The sequence below is a fragment of the Perognathus longimembris genome, chromosome 28 (genome assembly GCF_023159225.1).
Source record: "Perognathus longimembris pacificus isolate PPM17 chromosome 28, ASM2315922v1, whole genome shotgun sequence".
In the NCBI taxonomy this organism is placed as follows: Eukaryota; Metazoa; Chordata; class Mammalia; order Rodentia; family Heteromyidae; genus Perognathus; species Perognathus longimembris.
In genome coordinates, this window is record NC_063188.1 from 32,369,132 (window position 1) to 32,392,527 (window position 23,396).

The window sequence follows — 23,396 nt, forward strand, 5'->3', positions numbered from 1 at the left end:
AGGGTATGTAAATCCACACAGGCAAAAAGTAGACTCATGAGTGTTTACAGGTGGAGTAGTGGACTATGAGGGTGGGAGGCAATACGTAAAGTAGTCCTAGTTTCTTTAGTTTAGAGGATAATGAAAATAGATGACATAAGGTGGTGGTGATGGCTTCATAAACATTACAATCTGCACACTTTAAAGTGGATGAATGTAGGGTGATATGTGACATCTCAGTGAAAGAAAAAAATAGGAATCAGATCATAAATACTTCACACTGAGAGTAAAACACTGGAAAAGAAAGTAGATAGTGAGAAGTGACCAAACAGCACAGTTATATGAGGACAACGGTAGTTGAGGCTGAGAGCAGTGAGCCCAGAATCTCTGAGAGTGGGGCAGATATGACTGCTGGTTAAGAGTGTGGTGCTATAGGGAGACATAGGAGGAATAAGCTACTATAGGGTTTGTAGTCTATTTTAATTCATTTAGATTTATTCTACACCGAACAAGAAAACATGAGAGAGTTTTAAGCAAGGGAATAACATGGTTTTGTTGAAAATATTCAAAAGTTCCTCAGGATAACAGGTGAAAAATGATGTGTGGACTCAGGTAAGAGAGGCAGAGGTCCAAGCAAGAGGTGACCTTAGGTATTAGAAAAGATAGAAAGGTGGGAAGATTCAGGACATATTTCTGAGGCAGAACTATCAGTACACACTGGTATAGAGGATAGGTTGTGAGAGAAAAAGAATCATCAAATATAACTTCTAGATTTGGGACCTGAACTGTGAACAAGTATTGACCATCATTTACAGTACTGGGTATTAAATTCACTTTCTGTTAAGTTTGAAGCAACTGGTCTACTGCTTGAATCACTTCTATATAGTTCTTATTTTAGTTACCCTTAGAAATATTTTTGGATTACATGAAGACAAAGTATTTCAGATACTTGTAACTCAAAAAAGATACAGATTTTTTCCTTGTTTTACTCATTGGCTATTTTTATTTCAGCTTTTGATCCCCTCCAATAGTTGTATGATAATAACAATGATGATCAGTCTTTATATCCTAATTTTATGCTTCATCATTCATATGTTCTAACTTCTTACCTCCCACTTCTCAGTATACACTGTCTAGAGTGTAAGCCATTGGCCCCTGCCAAGGAGGTCAACCCAGGGTTCTAAAGAGGTACTCAAGGCCACTTTTTTTCCTCGGAGTTGTCTGTGGAAGCTCTGATTCCACTGTGGTTTTGAATTACTCGCACTTTCTCCTTTCCATCAGGATAGCTAATTGAGTTGGCTCTAAGTCTCTGGGAAATAAAGGTTTTATAATGAACAGTGAAAAAGCCAGCCAACTTATTTCATTCAACTCAGCTAAAACACTCTACATGAGTAACTTAATAAGGTCACAATAATGTATCTTTCCCTGTATGCATTCCAGTTTTATAAATGCTTCAGTTTCTAAAATTGTTTTTTAAATTAATGAAGAGTTCGAAATGCAATAAATTTCTTGCTATGAAACAAAGTAATTAGGATGAATACAATCTTCTATTTTATTGGTTGTGGAGAATTATGCAGTTTTGCATTAAGATACTTGAAAGGGATCACCTTTCTCTTCAGACACCACTTTGCACTTCATAAGTCTGTGATGACCCTCAGTCTCATTTGCCCTGAGTCTGCTGGGCTAGAAAGCAGCATTTTAGGGCTGGGGATATAGCCTAGTGGCAAGAGTGCCTGCCTCGGATACACGAGGCCCTAGGTTCGATTCCCCAGCACCACATATACAGAAAACGGCCAGAAGTGGCGCTGTGGCTCAAGTGGCAGAGTGCTAGCCTTGAGCGGGAAGAAGCCAGGGACGGTGCTCAGGCCCTGAGTCCAAGGCCCAGGACTGGCCAAAAAAAAAAAAAAAAAAGAAAGCAGCATTTTAGGGCTGGGAATATGGCCTAGTGGTAGAGTTCTTGCCTCACATACATGAAGCCCTGTGTTCGATTCCTCAGCACCACATATATAGGAAAAGCCAGAAGTGGCACTGTGGCTCAAGTGGTAGAGTGCTAGCCTTAAGCAAAAAGAAGCCAGGGACAGTGCTTAGGGCCTGAATTCAAACCACAGGACTGGCAAAAAAGAGTAACATTTTCATGTAACCAATGAATAAAGTGGGAAATTTCCACATTCCCCTAGTTAAGCAGAATTGTTTAGAAATTTCCACATTCCCCTACTTAAGCAGAATTGCTTGGTAACCTACATAACCCAGTCAGGTGGCCAGTTGTCCATTTTCTCTCCAACCTGATTGTGAATACTTTGACTTGTGTGAAACACTGTAATAGTGTACTGCCACGACCCCTTTGGTCCATCGTTTTCTCCATGCCATCTTTCCTGCTATTGCCAGAGGGACCTTTCCCAAGGCAAATGTGAACTTACTCATCTGCCTATGGCTTTCTTCTTTTTATTATTAAATTTTATTGACAAGGTGTTGTGCAAAGTTACATAATAAGGCAGTGAATACATTTCTTGTGATATCTTACATGCCTATGACTTTCAATAGCTTTCTCTAGCCTGATAGGTAAAATCCCCATGCTAACACTGCATATACTGTCCTTTCTTCTTTTCCTTTAGCACTCACTTTTCCAGTATTGACTCCAATCCTTTCCTGATGCTCTAGTTTTATTTTTTTATTTTTTTTCAAATCAAGATAGTTAAGTTTTTATTGAGCCTTTTAGATTACAACATGAGGTAAAAGGAAAAAGTACTCCTTAACCAATATTTTACACAGCTATATCAAAATATCTTAGATTCACAGGACTTATATGGGATTGCATTTCTCAAAAATTGGTATCAAGTATAAACATGTCTTAACTCCTTGGATTTTCCAGTTGACTATTCCAACATGAGTTTCAAGGCCAAGTTTTATCATTGCTGAGCTCTTCAGATCGGACACTATTTTAGTCGATGTCCACCAATTCCACTTCAAAAAAGAGTTTTGCATTTGGTGGAATTTTGGCATTAGGTTGTCCTTTCTTCCCATAAGCCCATTCTGGTTCAATCTCCAGTCGAGCCTTTTCTCCTTTACTCATAGTCAAAAGTGCTTCATCCCATCCTCTGATAACTTTACCTACTCCAACCTTAAAACTTAAAGGCTTGGCACTTTTCTTCTTTGAACTTGTTTGAATATTTGTATCAAAAACAGTTCCATCTTGTAGTGTTCCTGTATACCAGCAATGAACAACATCTCCCTTTTTGGGAAAGTTGGTTTTATCTCCTTTTTTAGAATACATTTTGTGTATTTTGGTGGACCCTCATCCAGAGCCTCTTCAGCCTTGGTTTCTTTGGGTTTATCTTCATTAAGCTTCACATTTTTCACTTGTTCAGACACTTTACTTACACTTTCAGTACCTTTGAAACGCTTACTTTCAAAAAGATGGTTACAGGCCGTAACCAAATGATCCTTATTAGCAGTCTTGGCTACATTTTTAATGTTTCCTAATAATTTATGCTCTGCCAGAAACGAATCTGAACCGTTATCCTGCAGAAACTTGATAATGTCCTTCTTGGGCAGCTGCTCACTGCGTAGCTGCTCCACCGTCCACGCCCGCTGCGGTACAACAGCCGCCATCTTCCCCCGCTGGCGCCGCTTTACTCGATGCTCTAGTTTTAATGAGCTACTTTCAGAGCCCCTAAATATGTCAGGAGTTTTAAACCCCTATTGGTATTGTAGATGGGGTTACTCCATTCAGAATAATGCTTCCTTTTTTCTCCACTTCCCTGCCTCCAAGCAAACTCATATCTTCTTTCAAAAGAGCAGAAAGGTTTTCTCTGTGAAAGCTTTAGCTCCATCACTCCTCCCCCTGACTCTGGCCAACAGCACATGCTTTATGAATTCCAGTGAATGAGTAAATGCACAGATACATGAAATAGAGATGCATCAGGGGACCAAGGTTGGGCAACACAAAATAGTCATGAATGAGGGTTTCAGGGCACTGAAGGCTGTGAGAAGTGGGCACAGAGAGGATGGGTTCGAGATGGGAAGCAAAAGAAAGTGTCAGAGAACAGAGACTGAAGTAAGGCCTGTTCTGGGATCCTTGGTTCAAGATGGCATGTTTCTCTTGCCCTCCCCCCTCTTCCTACTCTTCCCTCCTTTCTTTCTTTTACTTAGTGAATGCTTTCACAAAACATAAAAGGTAGTAAATCCTGAACTGATGCTGCTGATAGAGGGAAAACATAGAAAGGAAAGATGACAGAAGAAAATGTCACATTGAGATACATTTCCCCTGTTCTTCTTGTTACAGTCATATGTTTTCACATAACTCCAAAGAAATGCATACTACAAGCAACCCCACAGTTGTTTATTGTTCTAGTATCTCTTCTTTCTGCTAGTGTAATTTGAAAACATTTTTCACTCCAGGACTTTAGAAATATAGCCTGAAGTCCCAGAGAGCCTGTAATTTCCACTTCATCTTTTAACCCACATTCAATGCAGTGACATAAAGCAGCACCGCAGCCCCCAGGTATCCCATGACAAGAAAATGAGCAGATGGCTTTGAACGTTAAAGTAGCAGTGCTCTTGCATGTTAGCCACTTCAATCCTGTGTATCCCAAATGAAGAAACCACAGCCTACAGAACTCAGGTTAGTAGTAGCTTGTGGGTGGGGAGACAGAAACTATTTACAACAGTATGGAGTATAGAAGAGAGCTGTATGCTAGGGTGACTATGGGAAACAACTGATATGAGCATTAGCTGGGCTTTGGAACCGTAAGGTAGTAACTTTACTTTGAATATGTACAGAGGGGTTACAGTTACATACGTAAGGTAGTGAGTACATTTCGTGTCATACTTGTCACACTTTCCCTCATTTTTCTCCCCACTTCTCTCCCCCCTGACTTTGGGTTTTGGGTCTCTCATTTCCTTGGTCCAACTGTCTTTCTTACAGACAATGACTTTCAGCTGCTTTTAAAAGATCTAAGAACCTTAACATTCTCCAAACCTCACGAGTTGAGTCACCACTCTAGGCTGGCCTGGAGCCTAACCCACTGCCTTGCTCAATGGTGCCCTGTTGAGTGGATCAGCTTTTTCAAGCAGTTGGCCTAGGCTTGGATCCAGGCCAATATAACAGCTGCATTTCTTTTTTCTTTCTTTTTTGTTGTGCCAACCTTGGGGCTTGAGCTTAGGGCCTAGGCACTCTCTCTGAGTTTTTATGGTCAAGGTTAGAAGTGTACTACCACTTGAGCCACAGCTCCAGTTTTGGCTTTTTGGGGGCTAACTGATCTCATGGACTTTTCTGCCCAAGCTGGCTTTGAACCATGATCTATCCTCACATCTCGGCCTCCTGAGTAGTTAAGATTACAGGCATGAGCCATCAGCACCCAGATACAATTTTTTAATTGTAGGTAGGATTAGTGGTTCTTTTTTTTTTAATTCACTAGTTGATTTTTTTTGGAGTCTGATTAACATTCTAAATTTTTTTGTAAATACATCTTGGCATGTAATAGTGTGCCCACGGACAATCTCAGAGTCTCCCCCCAACACCCCCAACCCCACCCCTGTATGTGGATCCTGGTCTCCAGCTGCATAGTGCTTTACACAGAACACTACAGAGAATGTTGAGCCTTACTTTGCCTGTCCCTTAGGGCTCACCTGCCCACCACCCAGTGATTCTTGAAAGGCAGTTGCTGTTCAGAGCCTTAGATGCTAATCTCTCTGTACTTCTACAGTGCATTTTGCTGACTCCTAACAACCTTCTATTGTTCGGGCCAGGGTGTGTCACTGATTTAAGAAGTGCTGGAATCCTGGGCAGGTATTTGCAAAGTCCCCAAATATCCAAACGATGAAATAGTGTATTCATAAGAGCAAACCTGTGTAGACAGAGACCTGAGAAGGTCATGAGCTTTAACCTATGAACAGGAGGGTTCTACAAGTCTACTAGGCCAGTTAGCAATTAGCTCAGGAGTTGAAATGCTGTTGAATGTTCTATTGAGAAGATATAGACCACCCATAGTTTCAAACATCATGATCTTAATTCCTATTGTTGCTTTGTTCACCCTAAAATAGAAACTGGTGACTGTGTTGAAAATAGGAATTGGTGATTATATTGTTGTATGGGAAGGAGAAAAAGAAGAGGCTGTAAGTGAATAGAAAGAGCAAAAGGAAAATGAATATGCACAGGAAAAAAGAATGATATCTGGGTTTCTCATAACTCTTTTATTAGCTGCTTCTGTGACTCTAAGGAAGGAATGTGCCTTTTCAGGGCCTCTGCTTTCTCATTTCCAGTCTCTTCTTAAGCTTGTCAATCAGAAAAAAATTAAAATAGAAGTAAATATTAACTGATGTTGGAAGATTATTGCTAACTTTGTTGTGATTGTGTTGTCCTTAAAAAAAAAACACAACAGCCTGGGAGAGATACATACTCAGCTCTTTTATGAGTGAAATGACACAACCTCTGAGCTTTGTTTTAAAATATTCTTTGTCTCCATGACTCTTCCATTTTTTTAATTAAAGAGAATTCTGGATAGATGAACATGTATGGTACAATGATGATATTTATTAAGAACTAAGGACCAAGCACATAGAAAATCATATTAGTCTTTTGAACTTTTGCATGTTTGAGATAATTTATAGTAATTAAATATTAAAATAAAAATATAACAGCTTGATTATTTCAAAGGAAAGGGGGTCAGGACACCAGAAAGTCCAAAAAGACCAGGGGGATAAACTTAATGTAGAAGTCATATGTTGTTGGCCTAGGTTCGTCTTCAGCCATCACATCAAATTAGCTTTATGAACAATACAAGATAAGGTTTATGAGGAAAACTTAGTTGCATATTTCATCTGGATACCACAGAAAAAGTATAGCACTTTTCTGGGAGGGGGGGTTGTGGAGCTTGAAGTCAGGGCCTGGGTACTGTCCCTGAGCTCTTTTGCTCAAGGCTAGTGCTCTACCATTTTGAGCCACAGCACCAGCTTTCTAGTGGTTAATTGGAGATAAGAGTCCCACAAACTTTCCTGCCCTGGCTGGCTTTGAACCTCAATCCTCGGATCTCAGACTCCTGAGTAGCTAGGATTACAGGCATGAACCACCGAGGCCCAGGTAGTACAGCACGTTTTATATACCGTCTAGGTATAATTTCTCTTTATTTGACATCAGCCCTCCTACATGTGAGAGCTGTTTAGCTAGACCATCCAATGAGCTGTTTTCCACTTATTGAGTGATAGCCTCCATTTTTGGCATTATGGTCCCATGGAAATGAAAATAGTCAAATCCCAGAGTTGACCATAAGTTACCACAGAGATGAAAATACAGGACTGTTATTAGTGGAAGGATAGAAATTGAGCAATGAAAGGACAAAATTTGTCCAGAAGATTAGTGATTACAAAATCAAGAAATGATTTAATCTCTTGTTCTTGATTATTCGAAACATCCCAAGTCTGAAAGTTGAGTCCTTACAATGTAAACTCAAAATTTTTGCTGGAAATAAATATTTCTCATCATGCTACAGACACATCTGGGAATTGCCTTTGCCAGAGAGCTGTTTTGGTCTGCTAGGCCTACACTCATTCTGGCTAAAGGTAAGCTGCTACCACCAGCTCCCTGGAGGCTAGACTGGGCCTGGCCAAGTCAGGGGTTGGGATGAGATGAGAGGGTGTTGTCATAAGTGGAAGAGAAGGAGAGGCAGGGAAAACTGGGCCAGAAAGCTGACTTAGTCACGTATTACTTTTCTGCCATCTTGTCCTGCAGCTATTCTACTTGGAGTACTTAGTGGTTGGCTTTTGTTAAGCCCTTTAATTTTATCTAGCATCCTAGTCCTTTTCACTACTGTAGCTTGTCTTAGCTTGTGGAACTTTGGTGCCCCAGATTTTGTCAAGCCTTTGTCCCTTTGGAATTTCTTATGACTTCACACATAAAGGAAAGATGATATGTTATATCTGGGGAAGAATAAGGAGGAAATATAAATAATTTCTGACATTTAAAAACCACTGACTTTGTCAGAGGTTGGCTCATGAAATCTTCACAATAAATTGTGAAGTGAGAACTATTGATTAGCCCCCATCTACCGATAAGCAAAATGAAGTGAATGCTCCACAGTCCATAAACTAAAGTGGCAGCTGGTCTGTGTATTGCTTAAGACCATGCTTTTTATTATCTTCTCAGATACCATTCCTGAAAGACTCCACTGAATTCTTATTTGCTGAACTATACTACAGTCATTCCAGCTGAAATCTCACCAGCTTACATGTCCGGATCAAAACCTGAGCTACTGTGTGTGTACGTGACACCACCCTTAACCTGGTTCCTTGTGCAACATACGCTTAGTTCATCAGTGGGGAGGAAAACAGAATTACCTGCGAGACTCCATTGGGTAACTGTTCTTTGGATAGGGAGTAAACATTTCTGGCATTTAGGAGAAATGTAGAAGCTAAAGATCACTATGTGGGACCTCAAGTCATGAGTCAGAGTTCCAGGCCACTCTTAATAAGGGGAAATATTTATAAACTAAAATAAACCAACATTGGCCATAACTAGAATAGAAGCAGAGATGGAATTCCTCTCCTCAAGACTCACCATTTGTATGGGTGGGGGATTTTCAGAGGGAACATTTTCTCAGGGCTCTGCTAGACACAATATTGGTTATAAAAGCTATAACTGCATGATTATTGACAGGGAGTCAAGGAAAAGAAGTAGAGTTTGGGAATTCACTGGGAAAGTTTTCCTAGAAGCAGCAATTTGAGCCTGGTATTGATAAAAGAAACAATAAACAGCAAAAAAGGAAAGGAAGGAAGTAGCACTGTGGCTCCAAGTGGTAGAACACTAGCCTTGAGCAAAAAAGCTCAGGGACAGCATCTAGGCCCTGAGTTCAAGCCTCCATGACCAACAAGAAAAGGAAAGAAATGGTGATTCAAGATGGAGGAATTGTATTTGTAAAGATTTTGAGTTATATGTTTGAGATTAGTTTGCCATATTTGACTGGAATATAGAATAGAAATGGATTAAACAATAAATATTTGTCAAGTACCTATTGTATATCAGGCATTGTACTAGGATTTGAAAGCCTTTAGAGACTTCACTATCAAGTGTGCTAGGGAGGACTGATGCACACATAACACTCTGTGGGCCAATGGACACTATGAAGGAATATACCTGTATTTGTTAGTTTTGTTGTTGTGACCAAATACATGACAGAAACAACTTAAGGGAAGATGGATTGATTTTGACTCATGTGTCAGAGGATTCAGCCCATGGTTGATTAATGGCATGCTCTTTCGGCCATTGGGATGTATGAAGGAAGATGCTGTTCCCTTTATGGCAGACAGGAAAGATGGGACCAAGGACAACAAATCTCCTCTAGCTAGTCCTCAACTACTACAGTTTCTAGAGCCTCCCCAAATAATGTCACTAACTAGAGACCAAACAGTCAAAACATGAGCCATTGGGTGATATTTTGTATTGAAACTAACCCCATATTACTTGCATTCTGCATGTCTGTAAAACCAGCATAGGGTGATACCAAGGTCTTAAACCACGGATGAAGTTGCCTCTGAGTGCCTGAGTGGTTGAACAGCTTCCTAGGTGCCATGTAAGATACATTCTTTGGTACTTTCTTATTAAGGGAAGATTTTTCAAATGTGGTTTTTTTTTTTGTTTGTTTGGTTTTGTGGTTTTTTTTTTTTGTGCCAGTTCTGGGGCTTGAACTCAGGGCCTGAGCACTGTCCCTGGCTTCTTTTTGCTCAAGGCTAGCATTCTGCCACTTGAGACACAGCACCACTTCTGGATTTTTCTATATATGTGCTGCTGAGGAATCAAACCCAGGGCTTCATGTATGCAAGATGAGCACTTTACCACTAGGCCATATTCCCACCTCCTTTCAAATGTGTTTTTTAAAAAACACCTTTATACCCTTGATCCTGCAATGAGTGGGATATAGCCAATTCCTGAGATGTACCCAAAGCATCTTTCCATATTGTCACTGTGCAACGTCCTTTAGATAGGGTCTTGTACTTCAGACCTTGATCCTCCTACTTCTGCTTCCTGAGCAGGTAGGATACAAGTGTATACCATCAAGTCTGGCCCAGCTCATTACTTTAAAATTCAGCCACGCTGAAAGCCCCAGGAAACCTAGAATATGCTCACAAATTCTTTTCCAGAGTGCAATAGAAATGGCCTATAATCCAGTTCCTAATATAGTCTTATTTCCACCTTAAACCTTAGAAGCCTAATTATACTATCTGCATTTGCAGGGCCTTATTACCTCCTGTGTAGTCCCCTTTCACCCTCACTCGTGAGCTGCCTGTCCTGCAAATGGCAGAGCTGGAGTGAGGTCTACGTGATAGCCTTGGGGTATGCGTAGTCGCGAGATGCCCCTCCTCCCCTCGCACACTTAAAGAACTACACGGGACACGCGCGGGTGTGGGGGGGGGAAGTGTCTGGGAATTCCGTTTAATAAAGGGAAGGGCAAATACATTTATAGCAGTAATGACGGTGGGAAGGGGAGGGACCTGGAGTCACTACCTCAGATTAGCGACAGGCTAATCTGAGCTGTCCACCACAGTGATGTCATAGAGCTTCCCCCAGAGGTGGAGATCACAGCACACAGAACCGCCCCCTTGGGCTCCGCTTGGCGCCAGTATGATATCCACACGTGGCCGAGGTGGAAGGCGGGGCTGGTTTGCTACCTCTTCGGGTTCTGGACCTGGAAGGGGGTAGGAGTAACTAACAGCCAAGCAGCCCTAGGGCAGGAGAAGAGGCAGGCCTCTCGGGACTGCCCCTTAAAGGTATAGCTAGAGCCCAACATGCATTTCTATCAACATTCCGATTCAGAGCTCTTGCCAGGTGGCTCACTAAGCACTGCTTTCAGCATCCTAGATTTTTCTTTATCTCACTTCTCCAAAGCCTTCTAAATTCCTCCTGCAAACCACTTCCAATGACTTGTGAACCACATCATCATGTTTAATCACCACACAGGTCCCATTCTCAGTACCAACTTTCTAGACTGGATTTTCATTGGTCTGACCAAATACATGAAAGAAGATTCAGACAGGTAGCAGAGTGGCACAAGAATGGGCAAAGGTAACAGAGCCCCAAGGACCCACCCTCAGAGACCTACTTCTTCCACTTAGGCCTCACCTCCTAGTTTTCATAATAGTACTACCATTGGAGGATCAAACATGGAAGACTGAGGTGGACATTTCATGTTCAAATGTTGGCATTATTTGCCTCATATAGCCAAAAGTGCTGTAATGGAGGAATGCATCTGCTTTGTGGGGCAGTGATGATGATTGCGCTCATATATGAGGAAGCTGAGGAAGGCTTCACAGCTGAGTGACGTGGAGAGGGATGTTGAGGGATGGAGGGTTTGGCCAGGAGGAACAGCAGAGGTTAGTTAGGAAGCCATTCCTAATGAGGAGGCAGTAGTTACAAGAAAGAGCAGAACAATCATTTCGGTAGGATTTGCAGCAGCAGAAGGAAGAAGAGGATGTGCTTGAGTTCAACTATTTAAGACTTCATTGATCAAGTTGAGATTTTAGTGCTGTGAGCAAAAGAGCCACCAGAGTTTTCTGTTAAGACAGAAGAATGACAGACCAGAAGGCAATTCTTACAACACCAAAATGGGGAAGGATTGGAGGGTAAGGATGCTAAAGGTAGGGGGACCCATTATGGTGGTACTATAAAAGGATGAATATGACTATACAATGACTAATGTGTCATTCAGTGAAAATAACTCAGCTTCCAGTGCTGCAGAGCAGAAGCTTGGACAATGTTTAAGATGCCATTATTCAAAATCCACTCTGTGCAAACTATAGCTTGTCTCCTAGGAGTCCTAAAGCTTTAATTAGACCCAGCAGGTCCCAGAACCAAATCCCATAATCCCATAAATAGAATGCCACAAGTTAGGCATTAGAGTCTGACTCATATTCTGAGTGCAGGTAATGTTTATCCAGGATGGTAGGAAAAGATTTTTAGGTACAATCAAAAGTGCTGGTTTAATTGAGATTTATCAGAAAGTTTCACTCTTTCTTGAGCTTAGGACATAGAAACTAGAAAGCATGCATATTCACACTCATCCACACCTATCTCCAGCCCCTTAAAAACTGTTATATTTTGCTCTGTAACATGTTTCTGGACTTATAATGAACAGTCACAGGACTACCTAAGGTTTTCAAAAATGAACCCAGCTGCCTAAGGCTCTTCCTGGCCTTTTCTTCCCTTCTCTTCAAGAATATTATACTTACTGGGTGGCCCTATATGAAGATGACTTGTGAAGACAAGACAGAAATTCTGATACTACTGCTACTGGGAGCAGCAGCTTCCCCACTGTCCTGTCCTGCGGGTCTATGTATTTCCCCAATTCCCATAGTCACTTCTTCTAATACAAATCTGGGTTTTCTCCCAAGAAATGCTATCCTTCAGATGTTTCTGTCACATGTTATGCCATGAGTAGCTGAGCATCAAGTAGGAGGCATGGGAAGAAATCCAGGAGTAGCTCCCAGGCCCCAAGAGTACTAAAAGTTGGCCTTCCCTACTGAAGAAGGTAGCCACCAAGAAGGGAGCTGGATTTTCCTGGTCCTCCAAAGCCCAAAGGGGCCTTCATAGACCCTTATGCTTGACCTAGACCTGTGACCTTTGGCCCTATCTCAAGACACTATTCAGAGGGTTTTGGTCTCTCAATATGTTTTTTAAGTCTATAGAGTCACAAAGTCAATTCCTTTGGATTTCTGTACGATAATAGGAAAGATTCCAGTGTACTCTATGTGTCTAGTACCTTTTCTGTTGCATAGGCTTTTTTTTAAGAGTATCTCTAGGTCAGTGTGAAACCTGATTGTTTTTCTTATGAATCCAGGAAGAAGGTGGTTAAGAGTAGCTACAGTTTCAGATAACCTCCAGGTCAGGGTGAATCAAGTCCTTTGAGTCTGAGGAGCCTTCTTCACAATCTTCAATGATCCCTAGCTCCAAGAGTCTAGGACAGGAACACTATTGTGACAACTTTTGCTCCTCAAACAGTATAACTTAGGGGTTCCTGAAATCTTCCCTTTTGGGTTCTTGTTTCCTGGTTCAGGGTCAGTTTTGGGGGGGTCCTTGAGGGTGGCTCAATGAAAAAAGGCTTTCCATTTGGGACACTAGGATCATTTTTGTGGCCCTAAATCAAAAGATTAAGCTGAGCCAGGGTAGCATTTCCTACCCCAGTACATATAAGCGGACCCAGGAGAGGGAAGTCAGAGTCAGGTTATGTCTCTGACAGGGCTGGATCATATGGCCACCTGATTCTGTTGGTTAAATTTATTCCCCTGACTTCCCTTTATGGGCCTATGCAAGTGATCAGTCTTTGACAAAGTTATTCTCTGGTTATTCTCAGAGATAACTATGAATGAGTCTCAGTTTATCCCTAGTATAAACTGTTAACCGATGCAGGGAACTCAACACTGTTAGCTCCTGATTATGCCACAACCCATTGCCACTGTGTACTAATAGACTGAGGTTTCAAGAATGCCAGCATCATGGGAAGCAGATAAAGTGTGTCAGGGGGACTCTTGGAACATCTTGAGAGAGCATAGGTATTACCCTGAGGTCTGCAATCCTGTTCATATAATCAACTGGAAAGGGCCTTTCCTATCTAAACAATCCCTCAGAGCTTATAGGCAGAACTTGGAGGCAGCTGAGGCACCTCTCTTGAAGAAGGCCTGAGATTGGAGTAAAAGAAGCAGTCTCCACAATATGAAACTCTATTACAAAGCTATATTAATAAGAATAGTTTGGTATTGGCATAAGAACAGGTTTGAAGACAATGGAATAGAACTGAAGACCCAGAAATGAACCCACAGACCTGTCGCCATTTAATTTTTCATAAGGGAGCCAAAAAATAGAATGGAAGAAAGACAGCCTCTTCAACAAATGGTGCTGGCAATATTGGTTAAATACCTGTTTTAAAAAATCAAGCTAGGGGGCTGGGGATATGGCCTAGTGACAAGAGTGCTTGCCTCGTATACATGAGGCCCTGGGTTCAATTCCTCAGCACCACATATACAGAAAATGGCCAGAAGTGGCGCTGTGGCTCAAGTGCTAGCCTTGAGCAAAAAGAAGCCAGGAACAGTGCTCAGGCCCTGAGTCCAAGCCCAGGACTGGCAAAAAAAAAAAAAAAAGCTAGATCCTTATATATCACCCTGCACCAGAATCAATTCCAAATGGATCAAAGACCTTGAACTAAAAGCAGATACCTTGAAAACATTGCAGGAAGATATAGGAGAAACACTTGGCTCCTTGGCACAGGTCAAAACTTTCTTAATAAAGACCCAGAAACATAGCAAATCAAAGAAAGGTTGGACAAATGGGATTGCATCAAACTGCAAAGCTTTTGCATAGCAAAGGACATAGCTTGCAAGATAAGTAGAAAGCCCACAGACTGGGAGATCTTCACTGGCCATACAACAGATAAAGGCCTCATATCTAAAATATACTTAGAACTCAAAGCATTAAGTTACCCCAGAACAAATCCTCAAAGAAACAACTGCCCCCTTAATAAATGAGATAAAGACTTAGAGACTTCTCTGAAGAAGAAATGAGAATGGCCAAGAGGCACATGAAGAAGTGCTCAACATCATTGGCCATAAAATAAATGCAAATCAAAACAACATTGAGATTCCACTTCACACCAGTAAGAATATCCTTTATCATGAAAACCAACAATAACAGATGCTGGTAGGGATGTGGTCAAAAGAAAACCCTATTACAATGTTGGTGGGAGTGTAAACTTGTTCAACCACTCTGGAAAGCAGTGCAGAGATTCATCAAAAGGCTAAACAGAGAGCTCCCCTATGACCCACAAACCCCATTTTTGGGCATTTACCCAAAGAATTAAAAGCAAGACCACACTAAAGCCACCAGCACAACTATGTTCATCGCAGCACAATTTACCATTGCTAAAATATGGAACCAACCCAGATGCCCCTCAGTAGAGGAATGGATCAAGAAAATGTGATACATATACACAGTGGAATTCTATGCCTCTATCAGAAAGAATGGCATTGCCCCATTCATAAGGAAATGGAAAGACTTGGAGAAGTGAAGTGAGCCAGACACAAAGAAACATAGGCTCTATGGCTTCCCTCATTGGTAATAATTAGAACATGTCTAGGATAGTCCTAGAAGATCACAATAGCTCAATATCTGTGGCCTCTCTCGACTTCCCCTCACTTGGGGGGGAAGGGGCTTGTCCGCCCCTTCCTGGGTGGCCCTTTATAGCTCACGCGGGAGCGATGGCCACAGGTAGCCTCGCCTCTCTCTCGACTTCCCCTCGCTTGGGGGGGAAGGGGCTTGTCCACCCCTTCCTGGGTGGCCCTTTATCGCTCACGCGGGAGGGATGGCCACAGGTAGCCTCGTCTCTCTCTCTCGACTTCCCCTTGCTTTGGGGGGGGGGAAGGGGCTTGTCCACCCCTTCCTGGGTGGTCCATGATCGCTCACGAGGGAGCGATGGCCACGGGTAGCCTCGGTGGCGTGTGGTCGCAGGGTGCCCCAAAGCCGCCAAGAATGACACGGACGTGTGGGTCCCTGGAGAAAACCTCTAGGGCTTCTGTTTATTCAAATGAGGAGCCTCCCAGATATACCCCAAAGGCGGGCACAAGAGAGGGGCCCCTGATTGGTCCCAAGGGGCTGTCCCTCAAGTGATGTCAGACTTCCTTCTCTTCCCGTTAAAGACAGGAAGGGGAGGGACAGGCTGAGGTCAGCTGTGGCCCCTTAAAGGTGCAGCTGACCCCAACAAATATCTGTGTACATATGAACACATATGATGATGCTAAGTGAAATGAATTCCAAGTTTTGGAAATAAGTAGTTAAAAAAAAGAAGCAGTCTCCATTATAGCCCTTGTTATCTGAATGATGAATGCCTTAAAGATACAATCAATGCTTAAGGTCTCAATCCCCACCACTTTCTAGTTTTGTACCTCCTACTTCTCTGAACCTTAGATCCCTGTATAAAACTGGGACTAAGACATGTACTGTATTTCACTCACATGGCTAATGTAATGATTTAGAGTCTATGCATGTGAAATCTTTGACTTAGGAATAGACAGTAAAAAAGAGTCCAGAAATAATGCTTGTTGCTAAGACAGATCTCACCTGGTTCTGAAATATAGTGGAAGAAGGGAAAGGGTGAAGTACTAAATGGACAAGACTGCATGGCACCCATGCTTCATCAGGCCACCCTTGAGAACACTGATTTCTAGATATGGTTAATGACAGGTTCCTTGTTTCTCCCATGGTCCACATGACTTGAGTTGTGGGTGTCTCTAGAACTTTGGGATATGTAGAGTATTCATTTATGTGCTTTACTCCCACTCTGCCATCATTGAATTTCATTACTTGTAACCCAAGGGCCTTTTCCTCAGGCACAGACTTCTATTTTCCATTCTAGTATCTGTGACCTGGCCACGCACTGCTAGCTGCCCTCTACATTGGTAACATCTAAAAGACGTAGTCGAAGCTCATGTTTTCTGCTGATGAATTAGGACATTATAGGTGGGTGGCACAAACTACAAATGATTCAGTGACATTTCTTCAGAATGAACTAGGCATTCTTTGATCTGTCCTCAGAGACTGATTCAACCTGGGTGGAATAAGTCTTATGTACCTTCAGGCTTTAGAAGAGCTATCTATCTGGAAATGTACACATTAGTGGATGTTGGATTTCTTGGCAAGATGGAACTTACTAAAAGGCAGATTCCTTGGCCCACCCATAAGGTTTTCTGATCTAGAAGTCTTAGAGTAGGCCTTAGAAGCCTGAATTTTAAGGCCAGATTCCCAAATAACTCTTCCCTGTGGGAAATAAATGTAATTGTTTCCAGCTGGTATAAGTTACCTTTGGCAGAAAGAAGGCATTGAGTAATCAGTTACAAATTTTTGCACATCGTTCATATTAATAATCTCTGGAATTTCTTTTAGATATTATTCAAGTATTGTCTCACTCCTAGGCTGATACATAATAGTGTATTTTCCACTTCTGTGCACAATGGACACTTGGCTAAAGTCAAGAAATAGAAGGAAGGCTGCTATTGAAATAACAGTAAATAATGATAATGATAAAATATAGCAATTGTGCAAGTTCATATTCTGTAGATGGAAATATGTGGAATACAGTTGTAGAGAAGTCCTAAGTTCTCTTAATTCTAAGTTTGGAGATAGAGTTGAGGTAATTAAGTTAAAAAGAGTTCACTAGAGTAGGTCTCAATTCCCTGTGACTGGAGGAAATTACGAGAAAATTTGCTTAGAGGCATGTCCAAAGAAAAGATAGTGTGAAAACACAGGGAGAAAACATTCATCTAGACATACAAACAAAGTTATCTCAGAAGAAACCAACCCTGGAAACATCTTGATCTTGACATTTTAGTTCTTCAGGCTCAGCCTCCCAAGAGTTTGTATTACAGGTGTCACTGTGCCCAGCTATTATTCAGAATTCTCTGTGACAATCTGATAAAGATCTTCCAGAATTTAATTTTTTTTGGTGTGTGTGTGTGTGTGTGTGTGTGTGTGTGTGTGTGTATGCGTATACCTGTAGTAGGGGTTGAACTCAGGGCTTTGTGCTTTTGCCTGACTTTTTCCTTAAAGGCTTGTATACTAACATTGAGCCATAGTTCTACTTCTGGATTTTTGGTGATTAATTGGAGCTAACAGGAAAGCTAATAGGAAAGCTAATAGGAGCTAATAGGAAAGTCATGGACTTTCCTATTTGGAATGGCTTCAAGTCTTGATCCTCAGATCTCAGGGTGCTGAGTTACTAGGATTACAGGGATGAGCCACCAGTGTTCAGCTTTCTCAGACTTTATTAATCTATGACAATCTATGACAATCTATAGTTATAGTGAAATTCAATTTATCTCAACAGTTATGGGGGAGGAATAAACATATTTGCTATATTATTTGTGAAGAAGATATATAGAAATAGTACATTCTTTTCTAATCCCATCATTTAGAAACAGAATGCTAAAATTATGTACATAATAGAACTTATTTTCATATAGCAAAATGCAAGAATCTCAAACATGACATGAAGCTGTTTTGGGTCTATTCCTTAGGCTATAACACATGCAAAATTGCTTTTGACATTTTAATACACATCCATTTTTCAAACAAAATATGCTATAATGTTATATTTAAATGTTTTCTGCTAAATATCATGTTTGTTTTGCATTCTTTAAACCACATTCATCTTGCAAATGAGATAAAACCATGTTTTCCTATATTTTAAATAATATTAAAGATTGCATACAATGTACTTTAAAATCTGAGATTTGTGGTAGAAGCCTCACAGATACCCCTCAATGATCTCTATCTCTTGTGAAATCCCTTCACCTTGTGTGTAAATTCGGTGTGCAGGTCACTGGTACAGTATGTACTTATACTTAGCTTGTGCAAGGCCGTGGGCTTTGATCTTTAGCACAATTGCCAGCAGACCCCTTCCCTAAAAAAAAACAAAAAACACACCAGCAAAATGAACACCAGGCTAGCCTGCACTGAGTAAGTGTTAAAGGAATTGAGTGATAAGAATTTGAATGTCATGATCCAAGAGCTACTAACAGCTAGCTACATGGGCTATCACACTGTTCTCTTATTTTTTGTTTTCCCTTTGTCTTTTTTCATCATTAGCATCCATTTGGTAAACAAAGGGGTATATTTCACTGTGACATTTCCGCCAGTGTATATAATGCAATCTAATTGGCACTGTTCTCTTTTTTTAAATGAATACCTTTTAAATAACTTTCAGTATTGTCTTTGCAAATAAAATGGAACAGTGAGGTCACTTGTCTTCTTTTACAATGTGAAATCCTAGGGTTCACCAGCCACCAGTTGCAAAAGGCTCTCTAATCCAGACATTATATTTATATGGTTATATTTCTATTTCTATTATATGTGTTGTCATAGTCAAGTCACCCAATAATTGTTTGGTATTTTCCAACTACCCAGTCCTGGATGTGGCAATGAGCAAGTGACAAGAGACATTCACTTCCCTGGAACTAAGGTAACTCTTGACTATGACAGAGTGATGCTAAAATACTAGAGGAAGACTAAAAGGAAAGTAGAGGTAAAGCCCAAAGGTCAGAAAGCACCAAAGACCCTCAGGATGCCACAAGGCCTCCCACTGAAGGGGCAACTAGAGTCTCCATGTCCTCATTCTCCCAGAATTAAACTTGCTTGACTTCAAGCATCACTATTTGAGGAAAATTAAATTAATTATTCAATTTTCTTTTTGCTTCATTTAATGATTTTTTAAAAAACTACAACTATGCTCTGTTATTTTCTTTGGCTAAGATTCTGTATTTCATCAACAGTAAAAGAAGTATATATAAGCTCTTGGTTTGACTTGGAACCAAGTTGATATTTGTGTCATTGATTCTTGGGGAAATAAGAGCTGTATTAGAGAAAAAATTGACAAAATGACAAGTTACAAATGTATCATTAAGGGCATACTTTATTAGGAAGATTCAAATCACTCGTCTCCTGTATGAGAATTTTCCAGTAAATTTTGTAATAGGGAGGTCAGATTTGGCCAGTGCCATCATTAGCTGTGGAAGAACTTCAGGTTGACTCCAGCTCAGATTAGAGCAGAAGCCAACTCCATCTTCACTAGGATCTCCCCTACCCTATCCAGGGAAGTCCCCCTTTACTGTGATAAGATTGTGTAAACTGCTTGACCACCTGAAGCATGGAAAGTTTCAAGGTTAAACCCGTGCCCTCCTATGAGTAGGCGTATCCACCTGCATCATGTGAGCCCTGCCAAATCCATGCGCCAATTCTAACTAGAATGATAGGTTGGTTCAAATAGATACTATGAGACAGACTGTAACTCTATTGGCCACCTGCGTGCGACCTAACATGCTCTGTAAGTGTTGTATCCTCATTGGCAGCCTGCGTATGGCAAATTTGACTGTGATGTTTGCCTTATAACCATGCTGGAAGGCCACACGGAGACTTGGTTCCAGCTCCCGAGTCTGGGCTGCACTCCTGTGGGCGGCTCCAGCTCCCGAGTCTGGGCTCCAGCTCCTGAGTCTGGGCTCTGATCCTGCACACGTGGTCGGCAGTTTCGGCTCCCAAGTCTGGGCTGCAACCAAGGCCGGTCGGTTCACTTTTTGTTCACTTTTTACTTCTCCAATAAATCTGTCTTTTTGTCATGTTGTAGCTGGAGACTGTGTGGTGGACTCTTGGGGGAACCAGGAATTTCCTCCCTCGTGGGGGACCCCATTTCATTGTAGCGAATCCCCACTCTACTTCAATTATAATAAAGTACCTGACATTACAATTCCAGTAAGCAGGGCTGGGAATATGGCTTAGTGGTAGAGTGCTTGCCCAACATGCATGAAGCCCTGGGTTCGATTCCTCAGCACCACATAAACAGAAAAAGCTGGAAGTGGTGCTGTGGCGCAAGTGGTAGAGTGCTAGCTTTGGGCAAAAAGAAGCCAAGGACAGTGCTCAGGCCCTGAGTTCAAGGCCCAGGACTGGCAAAAAAAAACTAAACAAACAATTCTAGTAAACATAGCTGGTAGATTTGGATTTATTTGGTTTTGTTTGTGGTGCTAGAGATGGATCCCATGGCCTTTCACATGCTAGACCAGGGTTCCTTCACTGAACTACACCCTCTTTCTTGCTTCCTTCTTTCTTTGAAGACTCTTGTCATTGTTGTGCCAAGTCTCGAGACAACCACCAAGAAGGCCACCGAGACTCAGACTTTCCAAAATGCAAAAGCAAGGCAAGGCTTTATTCAAGCGAGCTGCAACTCGGGCCTCATCCTACCCACCGACACAGCGGAGGTTAGGAGGAAGCCCCGAGCTGTGATTACACAGGGCTTATAAAGGCAAAAAACAAAGTTACAACAATCAGGTGTTCAAGCAAGCAAGATTAGGACACAGGTACAAATCTGATTGGCTCAGGGTTCGAGGCATTCTAGGGGTGGTCAGAGTTAAGCATTCCCAGCGGTTAGAGTTCTAGACCGACTGGGCCCTAATGGGCTTGTCCTGGGTCTGCTCACAGGGCCTGCTTGTCTCAGGTTCACGTGGTAAAGTGGGGTTCACGTGGTAAAGTGGGACCTGACTTCAAAGTCTGGCACTTCAGTAGCAGTTGAGTTGTTTTGAAGCAGCTGTGCATAGGTCACTCACACAAGTAATCCTAGCTATTTAGGAGGCTGAGATTTGAGAATCTCAATTTGAAGCCATGCAGGGCAGAAAAATCTGAGAGATGCTAATTAAGCACCAAATAAGCCTGAGTGGAGGCATGGCTCAAGTGGAAGAGTGCCAGTTGTGAATATGTAAGTGAAATGTGGAACAAAGCAGACACACAAAAATTGGTTCTGAAGTCGCTAATGAAACCTCAGCACTTTCGCTGAAGTGTGTAAATGTACTTGAAAGGGCTGAACCTGGTCCTGGAACTCCACAACCATTTCAGTAACTTTACTTCTCCTTACCAAGGAGAGATAGTGAAGTTCATGTATCAGTGCTCACTTGAGTACATGGAGAGTGCTTTTCTGGTTTCAGCATGTGGAAATCAAGTGAAAGGTGTAGGGGAACCCCCTTTTGAGTCCCTAGAAACAGCAGGCTTAGACAAGGTAGTGGGCCTGGAGAAGGGCAAACCTAAGCCGAATTACAGGAGTCCAAAGCAGCTTGACCTAGAGAAGCTTGACCTTGGCAAAACAAAGGAATGAGGAAGACTATTCAGTTTAGGAGTAGTTCCCGGAAGAGAAAGATTTAAGGTTCAGATCAGTCATGCCCAGAACTAAGAATTATATTGCTTTGATTGCTTTGTTTACCTGAGTTTACTGGAATTGTAATAACTAACAACAATCCTGCTTCTGTATATGTGCTTGCTTGCTTTGCCTAACTTGCCAGACCACCTGTGAGTGCACATGTGATTTTTGCCTTTATAAATCCCCTGCAACTTTGGCTCAGGGCTGCTCATGCCCAATCTGAGTTAGCCGTGGTTGGTCATTTTGCTCAATAAACAAACCTTGGTTTGAGACAAAGTGTGGTGTGGTTGCTTTTCAGGGGTCGCTCCATTTCAAGCAGAAGACACTGATGTCTCAGCAGACACAAGAAAGATATTTTCTGTTTGAAGAACCAGACTTTGAAGTCAGGCCCCACTTTACCACGCGAACCCCACTTTACCACGTGAACCTGAGATAAGCGGGCCCTGTGAGCAAACTCAGGACAAACTTATTAGGGCCCAGCTGGTGGAGAACTCTAACCACTGGGAATGCTTAACTCTAACTGCCCCCAGAATACCTCGAGCCCTGAGCCAATCAGATTTGTACCTGTGTCCTAATCTTGCTTGCTTGAACACCTGATGGCTGTAACTTTGTTTTTTGCCTTTATAAGCCCTGTGCAATCGCAGCTCGGGGCTTCCTCCTAACCTCCGCTGTGTCGGTGGGTAGGACGAGGCCCGAGTTGCAGCCTGCCTGCATAAAGCTTTGCTTTTGCATTTCGGAATGTCTGAGTCTCGGTGGTCTTCTTGGTGGTCATTTCACGACTTGGCATAACACTGTTCAACATGGAATCTGTTAGAACTAAGCTCAGATTTCATGACTGTAATAGGGAGGTCAGATCTGGCCAGTGCCATCATTAGCTGTGGAGGAACTTCAGGTTGACTCCAGCTCAGATTAGAGCAGAAGCCAACTCCATCTTCACTAAGATCTCCCCTACCCTATCCAGGGAAATTCCCCTTCTCTGTGATAAGATTGTGTAAACTGCTTGACCATCTGAAGCATGGTAAGTTCAAGGAACGTTCAAGGTTAAACCCGTGCCCTCCTATGAGTAGGCATATCCACCTGCATCATGTGAGCCCCAGCAAATCCGTGCGCCAATTCTAACTAGAATGATAGGTTGGTTCAAATAGATACTATGAGACAGACTGTAACTCTATTGGCCACCTGTGTGCAGCCTAACATGCTCTGTAAGTGTTGTATCCTCATTGGCCGCCTGCGTATGGCAAGTTTGACTGTGATGTTTGCCTTATAACCAGGTTGGAAGGCCACACGGAGAAGCGATCCCAGCTCCCGAGTCTGGGCTGCACTCCTGTGGGCGGCTCCAGCTCCCGAGTCTGGGCTCTGATCCTGCACAGGTGGTCAGCAGTTTCGGCTCCTGAGTCTGGGCTGTGACCAAGGCTGGTCGGTTCACTTTTTGTTCACTTTTTATTTCCCCAGTAAATCTGTCTTTTTGTCATGTTGTAGCTGGAGACTGTGTGGTGGACTCGGGGGAACCAGGAATCCCATCCCTTGGGTGGGGGACCCCGTTTCATTGTAGCAAACCCCCACTCTACTTCAATAACAAGCAGGTGTTTTAACTTTAAGCCCTCTAGTTTTTCCCAGTTGTATTTTGGGAGAGTCAAGGTCTGTTTATTTATTGGGTGTTCCCTTTTTAAATGATCACTGTTATCCTTAAGACCCTTGGCAGTGTTGTGCCAA

General features: G+C 42.1%; 1 pseudogene; it reads right to left on the reverse strand.

Moving 5' to 3' along the window:
* Positions 1–2,662: 2,662 nt before the first annotated feature.
* LOC125343548 lies at positions 2,663–3,606 on the reverse strand (annotated as a pseudogene).
* Between the last annotated feature and the right edge of the window lie 19,790 nt (positions 3,607–23,396).